The 18,155-nt window shown below is 42.7% G+C and overlaps 1 protein-coding gene across 2 annotated transcripts in view; it reads right to left on the reverse strand.

Annotated features, from left to right (window-relative positions):
* fsip1 (fibrous sheath interacting protein 1) overlaps nucleotides 1-18,155 on the reverse strand; it is a 942,743-nt gene that overhangs the window by 162,851 nt on the left and 761,737 nt on the right. The gene's annotated exons all lie outside the window — the stretch shown is intronic.

Below are 18,155 nucleotides of genomic sequence, written 5' to 3' on the forward strand. Positions count from 1 at the left end.
AAAACCAAAACCCTTGAGAGGAAGTCCCCTATCAACTGGAGATAACTTGTGTTTTAAGATTGTTGAAGCAACAAAAACTTTCCAGATGTACTAATAGCTTACAGGTGTCCATATTTTTTTTTAAAGACCTTGGTATTTGATGAACTGAAGACAAACGAGGAATTTGAGTAAAGTGCAAAAGAGCATTATACTATTAAGATGAAGAAATGTTGTCCTTGGACAGAACAAATGGATGGCAGATATCCCTCTCTTATTCCCATTTTGAACAACACATCGAATTAAAGCTATGCATTGTTTTGGATTCCCCGTAGCTTTCTTCACAAAGACAGTTAGAAATTCCAAAGTAGTTCCCTCACCGTAGTGTTGAAAGCAATAAGAACAGTATTGAACTGACAATCTCACTCTACAATGATAATTCTAAGGAAAACAAAGATTAAACATATTGTTGTGTCTCCTTGTGTTCTTATACTATATATATATTACAGACACTTTTAGTTCATTTTTAGTTAGTGCTTTTTACTTAGCTGTATTTGCTTTGTTTCAGTGCTGCCGCATGGTGTGGAGTGATACAAGATGTCCGACGCTGCACTGTGCACTGCCCGTGCACAGTGTGCCACATAGCAATATAACTACACCATACCAAAGTAGTTCCATGCCAAAGTAGTTCCATTTAACGATGTGATATTATGACAATGTAACATCCCTCTTTCTCAAAAAACTAAAACATGAAATTTAACAATTTAAATTAACAAATATTATATCTAAACTATTATTATCAACTACAAAGAATCATGAGTTTTTTTTTATTCGTGATATCGCTCAGGTGGTTGGATGTTGTCCCTCCATCTTGTGGATTTGGTGGTGACCATTCCTCTCTGCGGTGTTTTGGTGTGTTCCGCTCTCGTTGTTGTGGTTGCTGTCGCCTTTGGAGTTGGAGTGTGCATGCTCGTGGTTGTTTGATTTGTAGCGCTTGTTTCTGGTGTTGTACTGCTTGTGGTAGCTGGTGTTGTCAATGTTGCTGATGTTGTCTGCTGCTTATCCAATTCAGGTGAAGGTCTGATGTGGAGTCTGTTCCGTCTGTATTGGTTACCAGGTTCAGTCTCTACGAAGTAGGATCTTGGAGTATCAGCTTTTCCAATGACCTTGGCTGGATTCCAGGTTTTCAACACCGGGTCTTGCACATGCACTGATTGTCCATTCAGCAATTCTGGTAGCGTCTTTGCATGTTTATCATAATGTTTGCTTCCTACGATTTGTGCTTCTGCCAGCTTTTGTCTGAAGTCCTCCTGGTCCTGGGGAGGATGTATTTTTGCTGGTAGTGTAGTCTTAAACTTCCTCCCATTCAGCAATTCCGCAGGTGATTTCATGTCTGCTTTCAGTGGTGTTGATCTGAGTGATAGGAGGGCAAGGTCTTGGTCTTCCCCCATCTCACTACTTTTGATGAGAGTTCTCTTGACAGTCTGGATCTGTCTTTCGGTGAACCCGTGTCCCCTTGGGAAACGTGGGGATGAGGTTACTATTTTGAACCCATACTTTTCTGCCAGAGCTTTGAATTCACTCGATGTGAACTGGGTTCCATTGTCACAGATTACCTTTTCCGGGATTCCTTGTTCAGCAAACAAGCTCTTTGCAATCCTGGTGGTAGTTGTGGCTCTCAAGTCTTTCAACCTTCTCACAAAAGGAAACTTGGAATAGTAATCTGCCACTATGAGATACCATTCTTGATTGCACATGAAGAGATCTGCCCCAACAGTGTGCCATGGTCTTGACAGTATTTCACTAGGTATCATCTCCTCTTTCTGCTGTGCATTTCTGTATTTCTGGCATATACCACATGCAGAGATCATCTGTTCGATATTTTTGTACATGCCTATCCAGTATACAGCTGATCTGGCTCTCAGCTTGCATTTCTCCATTCCCATGTGGCCTTCATGTATGAGATGGAGAAGTTGTGTCTGCATCGTCTTTGGCACGATGATCCTCGATCCAGCAAGGAGAATACCGTCTTCTACTGCAATATCGTCTTTAATCGTCCAGTATTGATGAATTGTCGCCTGTACCTGCTGGATTCTCTCTGGTCACCCCTGTATTACTTGTTGTGTGAGTAGTTGCAACTCCTCATCTTTGCTAGTCTCATCTCTGATTTGACTGAGCTTTGTAGGGGTAACATTCACTAGGTGGTGGATTTTTACTGTTAGGCCCTCCACCTTGTGTTTCTCATATGGTGACAATCGAGACAATGCATCTGCTAGCACCATTTCCTTTCCTGGCTTATATTTAAGTGTGAAGTCATAGCTTTGGATCCTTAGAAGTAGTCTTTGCAGTCTTGCAGGCTCTTTGCACAGATTCTTCTTATAGATCTGTTCTAGTGGACGACGGTCACTCTCTATTGTAAATCGCCTGCCATATAGGTATGTATGGAATTTCTCGCATCTGTACACTACTGCTAATAGTTCTCTTTCTATGTTGGCGTATCTCGTCTCGGCTGACATCAAGGCCTTTGATGCGAAAGCTATCGGATTTCCTTCCTGCACCAGAGCTGCCCCTAGTCCTCCGGTAGAAGCGTCTACTTGCAGAGTGACTGGTTTTCTTCTGTCATAATATGACAGACTTGTTTCTTTGCACAACAGTTCTTTAAGCTGTTTGAAATTCCTTTCGTGTGATTCAGACCACTGGTATTCGGCGTCTTCGTTCAATAGCTCTCTGAGATTTGTTGTATGTTCCGACATGTGTGGGATGAAAGAACTCATGTATTGGACCAAGCCGAGGTAACTCCTCAGCTCTTTCTTGTCTTTGGGTGGTTTCATTTCAGCAATCGCCGCAATCTTCTCTGGAATTGGCTTGACTCCCTCTGGTGTATAAATCATACCGAAGAATTGGCATTCCTTGACTTTAACTATGCACTTATCGGCATTTAACTTGATGCCAGCCTTCCTGGTACTCTCCATGGCCTCATGTAGGTGCATGTCATGGTCTCTTTCATCTGCTCCATAGATCTGAATATCATCAGCTATTCCTATAGCTCCTTCACAGCCTCTGTATGTCTCGTCTATTTTCTGTTGAAAGATACCTTGACTGACCTATAGCCCGAATGGTAGCCGCAGGAATTTGTAATGCCCAAATGGTGTGTTGAATGTTGTCAGTGTTGTTGATTCCTCATCCAACTTCACATTCCAATATCCATTTCTGGCATCTAGTTTTGAGAAAACCTTGGCTCCTGCCAGCGATGGCGTAATCTCCTCTAGCGTTGGGGTGGGATAGTGGTCCCTCTTTATAGCCTGGTTTAGATCTTTGGGGTCCAAACATATTCTGAGACGCCCGTTTGGCTTTTCTCGTACCACAATTGAGTTTACCCAGTCTGTGGGTTCAGTGACCTTTATGATCACTCCCTTTTCTTCCATCTCCTTTAGCTCTCTTTCAAGCTTTGTCTTCAGCTCGATGGGTACTTTTCGTGGAGCATGGATAACGGGCTTTACCTCTGGATCGATGGTGATGTGGTATTGGAAATCTCCAAAACATCCCACTGTATCATCGAAACATTCCGGATACATGTCTATCAAGTCTTTTTTACTCTTGATTTGTGGGCGGTTCTCCAGTGGGGTGTTGCTGTCTATCTTCAGTGGCATTTCCGTCAGCTCGTGATGCACTGAGATCAATCTCAACTTCTCGCAGCTGTTTAATCCCAGGATCGCTGGCCCCTCAGTGTCAGTGACATAGAACATGCAGTTGATGTTCTTTCTTTTATGTGTCCCTTTGATAAAGGTTATTCTGAGTTGTTTAATCTCACTCCCCCCGTATGCTGTCAGCGTGACATTACTTGCCTTTAAACAACCATTTTTCGGGTAGCCATCTTCTCTCAGGTTTTCGGGAAAGATCTGCTGGTACAGTCTCAATGGGAGAATGTTGCTCTGAGCCCCTGTGTCCAGCTTCAACTTTAAGTTGATGGTTTTGGGCCGACCTTTGATCTTTTTTTTGATTTGGATGATGGTGTGCAATTCTCTCCTCGGAGTATTTTCCGCTCTGGACATCTCGTGAAGCTGTATCTTTATGGTTTTGATGTTTAGTGCATTGTCGTGATCATCATCATCATCCTGCTCATCCATGGCATGGATATTGTGTTTCTTTCTCTGGTTCTGCTGTCCGCCTTTGTTTTTGATGTATGTTCCTTCTTTCTTCGTTCTACACCTCTTTTCCCAGTGGTTTAGTTTGCCACATGCATTGCAGCTTGTTCCATATGCTGGACATTTCCTCTTGTCTGTGTAATCGTGCGGTCTTCCACAATTTCTGCGCGTTTCCCCCATTGTCATGTGCATGTCTTTGTGTGTTGTACTTTTCTCTCACTGCATCCACTCTGTTGTCCGTCTCAGAAGCCGTCTGCATGTCAGCCGTTTGAGAAATCAGCATTTTCATTTGCTGCTTCATGGCTTCATGAGCTCTCGCAGTATCTACAGCCTCTGTTATTCCGAGCTTTTCTTTTCCTATCAGGGCTTTTTGTACCTCTACATGCGCTGACCCCCATATTAGCTGGTCCACAAGCCTTTCTTCCATTTCCTTAAATTTACACTTGCTGGCTTCATTTCTCAGCCTTGTCAGGAAATTGTCAGTTGTTTCACTGGGTTCCTGTCTTAGACTCTGGAACTTGTATCTGTGTATACGGTGATTGGATTTAGGATCTAGATGGTTGCTGAATTTATCAAAAATTGTCGCAGGGTTTTCCTTTTCCTCTTCAGTCAAACTCCAGCTATTATACAAATCGAGACCTTTTTCTCCTGTCCACAACAGAATGTAACTAACCTTTTCCTCGTTGGTAGCACCCTTCAGGAAGCTTTTGAATGTAAGCTCACATTTCTGTTTGAACTTGCGGAATGCTTCTACTATATCGTCGGCTTCCCAGTTCATGAGGGGTTGCATTTGCACAGTCATCATTTTAGTTTCCCGTACGATTCACTCTCAAATCACCGCAGACATCGGCACTCACAATCAGCTCATAAAATCACTTTTCATCTTATTCGTAGTTCGTATAGCACAATTTTTTTACTCACTTATACCGCTGCCACCATGTTGTGTCTCCTTGTGTTCTTATATACTATATATATATTACAGACACTTTTAGTTCATTGTTAGTTAGTGCTTTTTACTTAGCTGTATTTGCTTTGTTTCAGTGCTGCCGCATGGTGCGGAGTGATACAAGATGTCCAATGCTGCACTGTGCACTGCCCGTACACAGTGTGCCACATAGCAATATAACTACACCATACCAAAGTAGTTCCATACCAAAGTAGTTCCATTTAACAATGTGATATTATGACAATGTAACACATATCTTCTTATGTTAAAACTACAAGTGCTACTAAATTCCTTTAGATACTTTAGAAAGAATTTTCAATTACATGAAAATCGGGCGGTTTCTATAACAGCCTATCTGCAACACTGCTTTCACACACGGGCAACAAGTTGCAAATCTACTCCATAATTGGGTATTCATAGCTGTGGGGAATAGGCAAAGCCAGTTTGGAGGATACTCATTTAATGATACCCAAGGCAGTTCAAGTAGGAGTCACTGTAGGTAGCAGACAAATAAATTATGAACTGCTTTCCTTGCACTAGAATTCACAGCAGGCACTGTTGATAAGTAGTGACTCTGGCATACTATCCAGACATGACTCATGATCCAGAACACACTGCATACAGATCTGTCTTGACCGAGAGCCACTCGGTTTGGCCACACACAATTCACTACACTGCAGTATCCATAAATCATCAAGGCAAAAACAAACAAAATGAACTGAATATAACACTAAGGTTTTCCGATGCTGCCTAATAATGCTGGATGCCTGAAAATGACTTAGAAAAAAGTTATATGGCCACTGAAAGACTAAGACCAACATCAATTGCAAGAGATTTACACTGTCACAAAACTTTACAGTACAGCTATTTCAATATAAAACTGTTGCGTGCCCGAGAAGAGTTTTTATGCTGGTGTTAACACATTACTATGCTACTACAGCAGCCGTGGTTAACTTGGGTATGAATTCTCAAATGTAAACTGGCTGAAAGTAAGGGAAATAGCAAATCAAAAAAATACTGTGATCAACCAGATGGGGAAAACTGTTAAGTAGGATAGCAAACAATTTAGTGTTCTTAAAAGATTACAGACGAATCTCCTTATTTAAAATCAGTGCACTTAGTTTAATATAAGTACCTTGTATAATGGCGTGTAAACATGCAAGAGTTTTACAACAAGTTAATTTATCAATGGGGTTTGATAAATCAGTGCAGAGCCATCACTATTGCATTGAACTTTGTCCACCAACGCTGCCTCCGCAAGATCCTGCAAATCCATTGGCAGGATAGGCGCACCAACATCAGTGTTCTTGCTCAGGCCAACATCCCCAGCATTGAAGCTTTGACCACGCTCGATCAGCTCCGATGGACAGGTCACATTGTCCGCATGCCCGATACGAGACTCCCAAAACAAGCGCTCTACTCGAAGCTCCGGCACGGCGAGAAAGCCCCAGGTGGGCAGAGGAAACGCTTCAAGGACACCCTCAAAGCCTCTTTGAAAAAGTGTAACATCCCCACCGACACCTGGGATTCGCTGGCCCAAGACCGCACAAAGTGAAGGAGAAGCATCCAGGAAGGTGCCGAACATCTCGAGTCTCTTCGTCGGGAGCAAGCGGAAGCCAAGCACAGGCAGCACAAGGAGTGCACGTCAACCCAAGCACCCCACCCACCCACCCCTTCAACCACCGTCTGCCCCACCTGTGACAGAGACTGTAGGTCCCGCATTGGACTCATCAGTCACCTGCGAACTCATTTTTAATGTGGAAGCAAGTCATCCTCGGTTCCGAGGGACTGCCTAAGAAGAAGAAGAAGATTGAACTTTGTGCTACACACAAGCTCAAAATTAAACCATGTGGCCCAATTACATTTGAATGCTAGGAGGTGATTCATCATAGCTGAGCCCAATCCTGTACTCACCCAAAGAAATACAGTCACGCTTTCTAGCACTAGTCACTGGGTACCAATCACAGGTCATAGCACTGGGTGCTTAGCACTGGGTCCTTCCCAAAGTATATTACTTTTTGTGCTATTTGCTTCCACCATTGAGGTTTTGCACTCTGAACACTGTTGGTATCCTAAGTTATAAGAATTATAAGTCTCTTGGCCTCAACAAGACAACTTAATAATAATTAATTATTTACAGGTAGTGATCGTAGTGACCTGCAGCACTACAGAAAAATAAACATTAAACAGCATAAGATCAGCCATCATCTTATTGAATGGCGGAGCAGGCTCGAGGAGTCGTATGGCCAACTCCTGCTCCTATTTCTTATGTTCTAACTCTTCTCCAGAATTAGGGCCATTATTAATCTTTTGAAAAGGACATTTTAAAAAATGTAGAACATTGTGGAAGGAGAGGGTTAAATGGCTCCTGACATTTGGGCAGAGATCCTCGCCATACTGCCCTGTTCACAAATGGCAGCTTCAGCCTCTGTTGGCATTCATTTATTATTTACAGGTAGTGATAGTAATGACCTGCAACACTACAGAAAAATAAACATTAAACAGCATATTCTAACTCTAGCCCAAACTCAAAGCAACCCACTGCATTTCAGAAAAATGTTTTGTTAGTGAACAGCTGTGTTTTTTGGCAATTGCCAAAGGAAAGAATTCACATGGAAGACAAGGACAGTCTTCAGGTGCAAAGCTGGTTTGTAAATAGATTAGAATAAAAACAATCATTTTCAATCACATCCTCACACACAAATGTCTTTGGTATAATTTTTCACTGCACAAAAGATCTTCGGACCTAATCCCTTTCTGTGGTTTCAATTGCTTTTCCATGCTTTTGTTACCTCTAGACTTGACTATTCCAATGCTCTCCAGCCCGGCCTCCCATCTACCACCCTACATAAACTTGTGCTCATCCTAAACTCTGCTGCTCCTATCTTAACTCGGTCCAAGTCTTGTTCATCTATCACCCCTGAGCTTGCTGGCCTACACTGGGTCCCGGGTCCGACAATGCCACAATTTTAAAATCCTCATCCTTGTTTTCAAATCCCTCCATGGCCTCGCCCCTCCCTATCTCTGTAACCTCCTTCAGCCCTACAAGCCTTCGAGATCACTGCGCTCCTCCAATTCTGGCGTTTTGCTCATCCCCAATTTTAATCGCTCCGCCATTGGCGGCCGTGCTTAAAACTGCCTTGGCCCGAGGCTCTGCAATTCCCTCCCTAAACCTCTCCACCTCTCTGCCTCGTTCTCCTCCTTTAAGATGCTCCTTAAAACCTACCTCTTTGACCAAGCTTTTGGTCACCTGTCCTGATATCCACTTCTGTGGCTCAGTGTCAAAAATGTTCTTATTGATATCGCTCTTGTTAAGCACCTTGGGATGTTTTGCTAAGTTAAATGCGCTATATAAATGTAAGTTATTGTTGTAAACTACTGTTCTTTGTGGTTCCTCCTATCCTAGCCTCAATAATTGACAATTACATACAATGCAGTCAATAGCATAAAGACAAAATGAATTGATAAAGAAACTACCAATATGGTTTGAACTAACAGGTTAACCCAAAAGACCTGTAAGAGCAAGAAAGGCGAATCTGGGCTATAAAATGAGTAACACTAGACAACAAGTAGTGATCAATAATGCTCTTGCTCAAATTTCAAAATACGAGACAACATATTTTTATAATTTACCAATTTGACCTCACTAGAGAAATTTTTGCCACATCTGTTCATCTTACCTCCTCCTCCCCCTCACCAAGAGCTTTTTCACAAAGAAACACATGAATAACAACCTGGACACAAGTAATCATACTAGAAGATTCATCGTGTAATTAAGTACAGAAATTTCTAAGATTGAAAGCTGGTCAATTATTATTAATCAAAGATCTAACATTTGTAACTTGCATCAGGCAGCTGAAGGGAACCAACTCAGTTCTGTTTGTCTTTTGCATGGGTAAATTTAGTTCCAGTGTTTCAGAAGTTATTGCTTTAGCTAATGCCAAAGTACTTATTGTACAGAAAGATAGATGTAGAGTTGATGACATCATGTGATGTGGCAGCAGCAGACCTGCTGCAGGGCAACCTGACTTGTGAATGAGTACAGTGCTGGTCTCCGTGGAGTGTGAAACATAAAAACATAGAAAAATAGGAGCAGGAGTAGGCCATTCGGCCCTTCGAGCCTGCTCTGCCATTCAATATGATTATGGCTGATCCTCTATCTCAATACCATACTCCCGCTCTCTCCCCATATCCCTTGATGCCCCCTGTGTCTAGAAATCTATCTATCTCCTTCTTAAATATATTCAGTGACTTGGCCTCCACAGCCTTCTGTGGTAGAGAATTCTCTTTGAGTGAAGAAATTTCTCCTCATCTCAGTCCTAAATGTCCTACCCTGTATCCTGAGACTGTGACCCCTCGTTCTAGAACCCCCAGCCAGGGGAAACATCCTCCCTGCATCCAGTCTGTCTAGCCCTGTCAGAATTTTATACGTTGCAATGAGATCGCCTCTCATTCTTCTAAACTCTAGTGAATACAGGCCTAGTCGACCCAATCTCTCCTCATACGACAGTCCTCCCATCCCAGGAATCAATCTGGTGAACGTTCGCTGTGCTCCCTCTATGGCAAGTATATCCTTTCTTAGGTAAGGAGACCAAAACTGCACACAGTACTCCAGGTGTAGTCTCACCAAGGCCCTGTATAACTGTAGTAAGACATCCTTGCTCCTGTACTCAAATCCTCTTGCAATGAAGGCCAACATACCATTTGCCTTCCTAATTGCTTGCTGCACCTGCATGTTTGCTTTCAGTGACTGGTGTACAAGGACACCCAAGTCCCTTTGTACATCAGAATTTCCCAATCTATCACCATTTAAATAATACTCTACCTTTCAGTTTTTCCTATCGAAGTGGATAACTTCACATTTATCCACGTTATATTGCATCTGCCATGTATTTGCCCATTCACTCAACTTGTCTAAATCGCCTTGAAGCCGCTTTGCATCCTCCTCACAACTCACAATCCCACCTAGTTTCGTGTCGTCAGCAAACTTGGAAATATTACATTTGGTTCCCTCATCCAAATCATTGATATACATTGTGAATAGCTGGGGCCCAAGCACTGATCCCTGCGGTACCCCACTAGTCACCGCCTGCCACCCCGAAAAAGACCCATTTATTCCTACTCTCTGTTTCTTGTCTGTTAACCAATTTTCAATTCATGCCAGTATATTACCCCAATCCCATGTGCTTTAATTTTGCACACTAACCTCTTTTGTGGGACTTTATCAAAGGCCTTATGAAAATCCAAATACACCACATCCACTGGTTCTCCCTTATCTATTCTACCAGTTACATCCTCAAAAAACTCCAGTAGATTTGTCAAACATGATTTCCCTTTCATAAATCCATGTTGACTTTGTCTAATCCCGTTGATATTTTCTAAGTGTCCTGTTATCACATCCTTTATAATAGACTAGCATTTTCCCTACTACTGATGTTATGCTAATCGGTCTGTAGTTCCCTGTTTTCTCTCTCCCTCCTTTTATAAATAGTGGGGTTACATTTTCCACCCTCCAATCTGCAGGAACTGTTCCATAATCTATAGAATTTTAGAAGATGACAACCAATGCAGTCACTATTTCTACCTCTTTTAGTACTCTAGGATGCAGATTATCAGGCCCTGGGGATTTATCAGCTTTCAGTCCCATTAATTTCTCCAGCACTATTTTTTTACTAATACTAATTTCCTTTAATTGCTCCTTCTCACTAGACCCTTGGTTCCCTAGCATTTCTGGGAAGTTATTTGTGTCCTCTTCCGTGAAGACAGAACCAAAGTATTTGTTTGATTGCTTAGCCACTTCCTTGTTCCCCATTATAAATTCTCCCGTTTCTGACTGTAAGGGACGTACATTTGTCTTCACTAGTCTTTTTCTTTTTATATACTTGTAGAAGCTTTTACAATCCGCTTTTATGTTCCTTACAAGTTTACTCTCATACTCTATTTTCCCCTCTTAATCAATCTCTTGGTCAGTTTTTGCTGAACTCTAAACTGCTCCTAATCCTCAGGCTTGCTACTTTTTCTGGCAACTTTATATGACTCCTCTTTGGAGCCAATATTATCCTTAATTTATTTTGTTAGTCATGGTTGGGCCGCTTTTCCTTTTGTGTTTTTGCGCCAGAAAGGAATGTATAACTGTTGCGATTCATGCATTCGTTCCTTAAATGTTAGCCATTGCCTATCCACCGTCATGCCTTTTAATGAAGCTCCCCAATCTATCATAGCCAACTCAGTCCTCATAACATCGTAGTTTCCTTTGTTTAGATTTAGGACCCTAGTTTCAGATTGGATGTGCTACATCATGTGGGTGTGCTACATCATTTTAGTTCAACTGGTTGATCGATGGTTATCCCGAAAGGATACTTGATTCATGTTGGTAATATTGTGGTGCTTCCTAAAAGTATTACCAGTGCATGTGTGTAAAAGTGCTGAAGTATACAAAATAAAACCTTCCATTCATTCCTTTTAATGGTGGTGGCCTTTAGATCAGACTATATGGAGAGTTCTTGAAAATGAACTTGAAAGTGTGATCAAAGGAAGAGTTATCACTGATAGGGCAAACCGCCAAGCACCTAGTATTTGGCTTCTGTGTACTGGACTGAATTGATTAATAAAGAGGAAAAACAGCACATACAAATGCTGCAGGAAGAAAGGTGAAGGGCCTAGAAATTCAGTGGGCCTTGCGCCCACTTAGCGCCTAAAGAGGTCTTCTGCGCCGGCGGGGTTGGTAGCGCGGAAATTGAGTGCAGCGCTAATGGCGGCAGTAGCCGTTAGCGCTGCGCCGGCACCGATGACGTCATCGGTGTGCGCGGTGCCCCGGTAACGCCCCGAAACCGCGCCGATCCCCATATTTAGTTGTGGCCGCCTCCTCCGAAGCGGCCGCAAACAGCGACCAGAAAACGGGGCTGTCCTGCAGCCTTAGTGGGGCGCTTTAAAGTGGAAGGTGCGGCCGACCGCTTTTGCGGCGGCTGCCTGCCCGCACCTCCTTCCCCGGCCTCCTCCACCACCCCCCCCGCGGCATTGCCGGCTGCTTTCCGCGAGCCCGGCACTTCTCCGTTGTGCCGGGCTCTTTTGCCGGCACTCGCGATCGGGGCTCCGGCTGTTGCAGGCACCTCCCCCTTAAGAGAGGGAGGAAGGCCTGCAGTACCGCAGCCTGCCGCTCCGCTGCGGGTGGCGCTGCGGCAACTAGCGCGCCGATATTCAGTTGCAGCGCCCCAAGCGGAGGCGGGCACACCCTGGTATAGCGCCCGCTTCCGAATTGGGGCGCAGAAGACGAATATCTGGCGAGCGCTAATGCCTCCCCGCCCAGCGCTAACTTTTGGGCGCGAGCAAGCTGGCCGCCCCAAAGTGAATTTCTAGGCCAAGGAGTTCACTGAGATGACTATAGGATTATGCAGAAACCTGTTATAAGGATGGTCAAAGGGCAAAGCAAGACCTGAAAGAAAGCATAGCTGCAGATGCAAAGTATAACAGTAGGAGATTATTTCAGTACTTCATAGGTAAGGGGCAGTCAGAGAAGAGAAGAGAACCATAAAAGATACAAACAGGCTAGAAACAGGATGAGCACAAGGTAGTTAATATACTGAACGATTGTTTCCTCCATGTATTCACAAAGGAAGACATGCCCTCTCCAAGCAGAGATAACCTAAGCAGGATGATGACTTTGATATGAATGAGAAGGAAGTCTTCCTGGAGATTTATTTGTTTTGAGCTCTTTTAGCCTAACCAATAAATCCTCAGTGATAGATGGCATTTACCACAGAGTGCTAAAACACACAGAGAGAAGACTTATGAAGCATTGACAATCATTATGGGCTGAATTTTCCGTGGTGGTTGCAGGTGTGATCGGTGGCGGGTCAGGTGGGAAAGTTGTTATTTTTGACAGCGGCTTGGGAACCCGCTGTCCTCTCGCTCCCACACGCCTTTCCCACAGGCGCGTCTGTCATCGTGGAGCCGACTTGACCTACAGCAGCAGAGGACCCAATTGAAATCATTATGAGGTACTTTACAGGCACTTTTTCCCCTACTTTTTAAATTTCCCTGCATGGCCATGGGATTCACGTAGCTTAGGAACTACGTCTGTCAACCTGAAGCGTAAGTTCTGTGGCCACTGCTCCAGCAGGTTAGATGACAGCATGGAAAACAAATCAAAATAAAAACGTCGATTACATCCATGAAGATTCTGTTCTACTTGAAAAGCTACTGGTAAATGTAAATTTTTCACTGGCCATTCTCGGCTGTTGCCTTCCAACTCAACAGTAATTGCAGTGAATTGATCTGCACTATAAAAAATGACATATACCATTTAAATACATTTTTGTGTTGTTTCTAGTCAGGTTTTTCTCACAGTATACTGTGATTGTCCAGTTACACATTAAGTCAAGTCATCAACTGTAACAATTTCATTCTCATCGCTCATTCCACTGGTTCAATTTGTTTCAGTCCCTGAATATGACTATTTAAATTTTTCAATCTGAGACTTTAGGGTGAATTTCTGCACAGGTTCTCGCACTTGTCCATTGTTATCTTCAACAAAAGAGCTGCAGAAATCCCAGAAACACATTGTAAGCACCACTTACACTGTTTGTCAGGGATTCCGCAGCTCTTCCGCTGAACTTGCATAAGATTGTAAATCCACCCCTTTACAATTACATTTAAAATCTGCTTAATTTTATATACCTATACACACACATCTTTCATTTGTTACTGATACAAAAGTCTATTTATTTGTGACTAAAGCACCAATAACTTCCCAATTAATGTACTGTTTAAATTATGTTCTTGATCGTATTTATAGATGGAGTCATATTACTTAATGATAATATTATTTAAATATTTCTTTGTCACTCATATATAACTTTTATTATATTATTGTACGGTAAAGATTCAACACCCACTATGTTAGATTAAACTTAAAATTTAATTTGGCCATGGTCCCTTTAAAGATCCTGGCTTAAAACAATTGTATACTGCAATGGGGACACTTTAAGGACTTTTAGTATGAACTACAATGGACTAAAAGGACTCCCGCATCCATAATTATCTGTGATCTTATGATAAGTATTGACATCCCAAGTTCTGGGTGCCAATAAATTCTGGCTGTCAGTACGGCTACAATATTTTGTACAACAAAATGCAGTCCCTCAAGTTAGCAACATAGTTGATATGTATAATATGATATCTTTAATGGGATAGTGTGATTCAAGCAAATTGACAAATGGTGCTTTTGACTTACGTTTTGGTGTTGAATTTATTGTTAATTAGCCGTAGCCACACAGTTGGCACTCGCAGAGGCAAGGGCTATGGTTGCCAGTTTGCCGAAACTTTTTCTCAGTTGGTTTTCAGTAAGTATGGGGGGAATTTTGCCAGCCCTAGGGAGGTGGGTATGGAGGTGGGACTGCCGGGAAAATGGCAGAAACTGGGAGCGGGTACCGAACCCGCCCCCAACCTGCCTCCGTGCCCCATCTTCCCAGGAGGTGGGTACCTGACCCGTGCTGGGAGCCGCCTCCCCGAGGCGGGAAGGGAATTACAGCCACTTAACTGCCTGTTAACAGGTAGTTAACAGGCAATTAAGAGGATTATCCCCATTTTACCCACACAAGTGTGGGCTTCCCGACGTCGGTATTTACCGCCAGGGATAGTGAGGCGAGCAGTGGGTCTGTGGAGGTCGGAGAGTGCACTGTGGAGGTGAGTGATGGGTGCAAGTGTAGAGAGGTAAATATGTGAGGTGAGTGAAAAGTGTTAGAAAATGTTTACTTACCTTTGTTTCTTCCTGCAGGCTTCAACCGTTGGGGAACTGGAGACTCCAGCATCTCACCGGCAGAGATGACAGAATGGCTGCTGCATTCTCTGATGCAACAGCCATCTGCTTTCTGCTCAGCAGATAGGTTTGACGGGCTTAACAAGGTCAATCAAGGGAAAATAACAGGTAGTTAACATGCAGAAAAAAGTATTATTCCTATTTTTAGCTCCAAAGTGCAGGCTTCCCAACCTCGGAGAACCCCGCCAGGGTGCAGGAGACGAGAAGGAGGTCTGCAGGAGTCAGAAGGGTCTGAAAGTGAGATGTAGAGGTGAGTGATGGGTGCAAGTGTGGAGTGGTAAGTATGTAAGGTCAGTGTTAAATGTTATAAAATGTTCACTTACCTTTGTTTCTGCCTACAGCTTTCAGCCGCTGTGGATCCAGAGTCCCGACATCTTCATTGTAGGTTTCACAGACTGGTTGTTGGATCCTCCGAACCAACAGCCAGGTGATTTCTGCAAAGTTGAAAGGTTTGATGAGTCCTGAACACAAGGACTCATCAAACTACGCAGAATGTCAGTGTTTGACAGCTTCACAGAGCTGTCAAATGCTGACATTTCTTCTTTCAAGAAATCTTGACAGATGGCACGTCAGATGTTGACGTGCTCTGTCAGTGACTTCCCCTTAATTGGCCTGCTGAGCCTGCAGGGCGGGCTTAACAAGGTCAATCAGGGGAAAATCCCGCTAGTTGGCCAGAAGATGATGGAGGCGGGATTGAAAGCTGGCAAGCAGCAGTCCCACCTCCAAAAGCTTCCCATTGACAAAATCCAGTCCAAACTCTTTCCAGGTTTTTCTTTAATTCATCTATTCAAGGATGTATTTTTATTAAAAAACAATCTTCCACAATTTCATCTGCCCCTACTTTCTTTGTCCTTTCACCTATTTAAATTTATTGATGTGGCTTTTAGCTTGCTGTCTTTTTGTGAATTTTATTGCTATTTCTAAGATGTGAAGTGGCCCAATTAAATGACAAGATACAGTGTAAGGTATAGGGTTCCAAAACTGTTCTATGCATTGTTATACAGTTCTAAGAAATCGCCAAAGTATGTCATCTGATTCAAGATAAAGAGAGAAAAAGAGAGTTTTACTTCTGGCACATCAACATTTTATAATATTTTAGAATAAATAAAACTTGCAATTATGTTGTGTCTTATCATGTCAAAATATCTGAAATTGCTTTTGAAGTGTTCTGATGGTGGCAAGTGCAGCAGCAAATTCTGTCCCAGCAACTTCACACAGACAGCAGTGAGATGACTAATTAGTGATAACTTTTAGAGGCAGGAGTGTTGGCCATGAGAACTTGCTGCTCTTCTTTAAATAATGCCACCTGAGCCAGCTGAACAAAGCAGATCGAACCTTGGTACAATTCATCGTCCAAAGGACGGCACTTCCAACAACTAACCAGATTATAAACTTAAACCCTGGTACTGGGGTCAAACCCACAATCTTCTGATCCAGAGGTGAGAATTCTACCAAGTGAGACAAGCTGACAAGATTTCCTTCAGTGCTTTGTGTGAATGCCCCTAATGTGCTTTCTCGTGTGGCTTTGTGTGTGTCCTCGCTTTCCTGCTCGTAGGTTTTCTCAGTTATTTACTGTAACTTCTCTTCCCCTTCATCAGAGACACAATAACCACATTTTCTGCATCTGCTATAACTTTCAGGTATATATATTGGGGAGTTTCCTATTCTAACTCTTTGATTTCTCTTTACAAATGATCATACGTTATCTATGTGATTAATCATGTCACGGTGTTTGGTTAGTGTTTTTCCAGCAAATACTTTGATTCATACTTTTAACTCACATCCAGGTCGTCCACGTGATTCTGTGAGCTGATTGGGTGTTTTGTGGTTGTAATAGCTGTTGCCTGGGAAACAAAGTACTGCAGGGCACAGTCTGTGTTCATTAGAGTCCTGTGTGCCAGCTGGACGAATCTTATAATGCAAATTATTTTATTTGGCTGTAAATAGATCCAGCACTATTGTTATTTAATACTGGCCATTCAGTGACTTCAGTCTTGACAAATACAGCATAAATACAGCACTTTTAACCATGCTGACTTGTTTTCCTTTTGCAAGATGGCACAGTGATTTTTAAAGTAACATTTTAGAAGAGACAGACAGAGAGATGAATAAAGGAAGGAAAAACAATTTATTTTGAAATGACCGTAAGTGTCCACAGATTCATGGCTCCCTGTAAATGCCAAAATGACAAATATATTTCTTGCCTTTTCATCACTGAACTAAATTTGAACTTTTTAATATTCTGTATAACCCTATTATTACCTCTATCCATTTTAGGTGGCAAGTATTTTATTTCCTAATGTGCGCCTTCCTCCAATAGACTCGCTTTTATGCTAGTTCTCGTACAAACAAAGCCAATCAAAGACTTCCCTATGACTTCTAAGATGAATGGTACTTGATGGCCCAACTTACAGGAAGTGTAATCACTTTACTGCAAAACAGTTCAATATTATTCCCCTGAGGTGAGAAGCTCCATCTAGTGTTCTCTTGGAGAAATTATGAAACTCATCACCCATCTATGATGAGCAGGTTCTACAGCCACTGTTAGGAATATGAATAGTTCTTAAAACAGTTTAATTTTTTTAATTTATTCATTCTCGGGATGTGGGCATTGCTGGCAAGGCCAGCATTTACTGCCCGTCCCTAATTGCTCTCGAGAAAGTGGTGGTGAGCTGCCTTCTTGAACCGTTGCAGTCCGTGTGGTGAAGGTACGCCCACAGGGTTGTTAGGGAGGGAGTTCCAGGATTTTGACCCAGTGTTGATGAAGGATCGACGATATATTTCCAAATCAGGATGGTGTGTGACTTGGAGGGGAACTTGGAGGTGGTGGTGTTCCCATGCGCCTGCTGCCCTTGTCCTTCTAGGTGGTAGAGGTTAGGAGTTTGGGAGGTGCTGCTGAAGAAGCCAAAATACACTGTAACCTTGCAGCAGTTAATTTTTCATTGTTTGTTCTAATCTAATACAGCAAATGGCAATGGAACTAAGCTCTTTCAGAGAGGCAGCATAGGCACAATGGAGTGAATGGACTTCTTCTGTGCTGTAAGATTCTGTGGTTCGATGAAATCCCCAATACAGGTTTATGTTCCATTAGTTTGCGAGAATCTCATTCTCCACCACATCTCTTCAACCCATTAAAAGGTATTAAGTTTTCCTATGGAAATTTCATTGAACTGACTTTAGGAGTGATGGAATATGATTAGGAGCTAAGGCTGCTTGGAATTTAACAACATTCTACAGCAAGTATCACCCCACCTCCACACAAATGAGCACA

Source organism: Somniosus microcephalus, chromosome 12 (assembly GCF_052327205.1).
Source record: "Somniosus microcephalus isolate GS21.2 chromosome 12, FLI_Smic_1.0, whole genome shotgun sequence".
Lineage (NCBI taxonomy): Eukaryota > Metazoa > Chordata > Chondrichthyes > Squaliformes > Somniosidae > Somniosus > Somniosus microcephalus.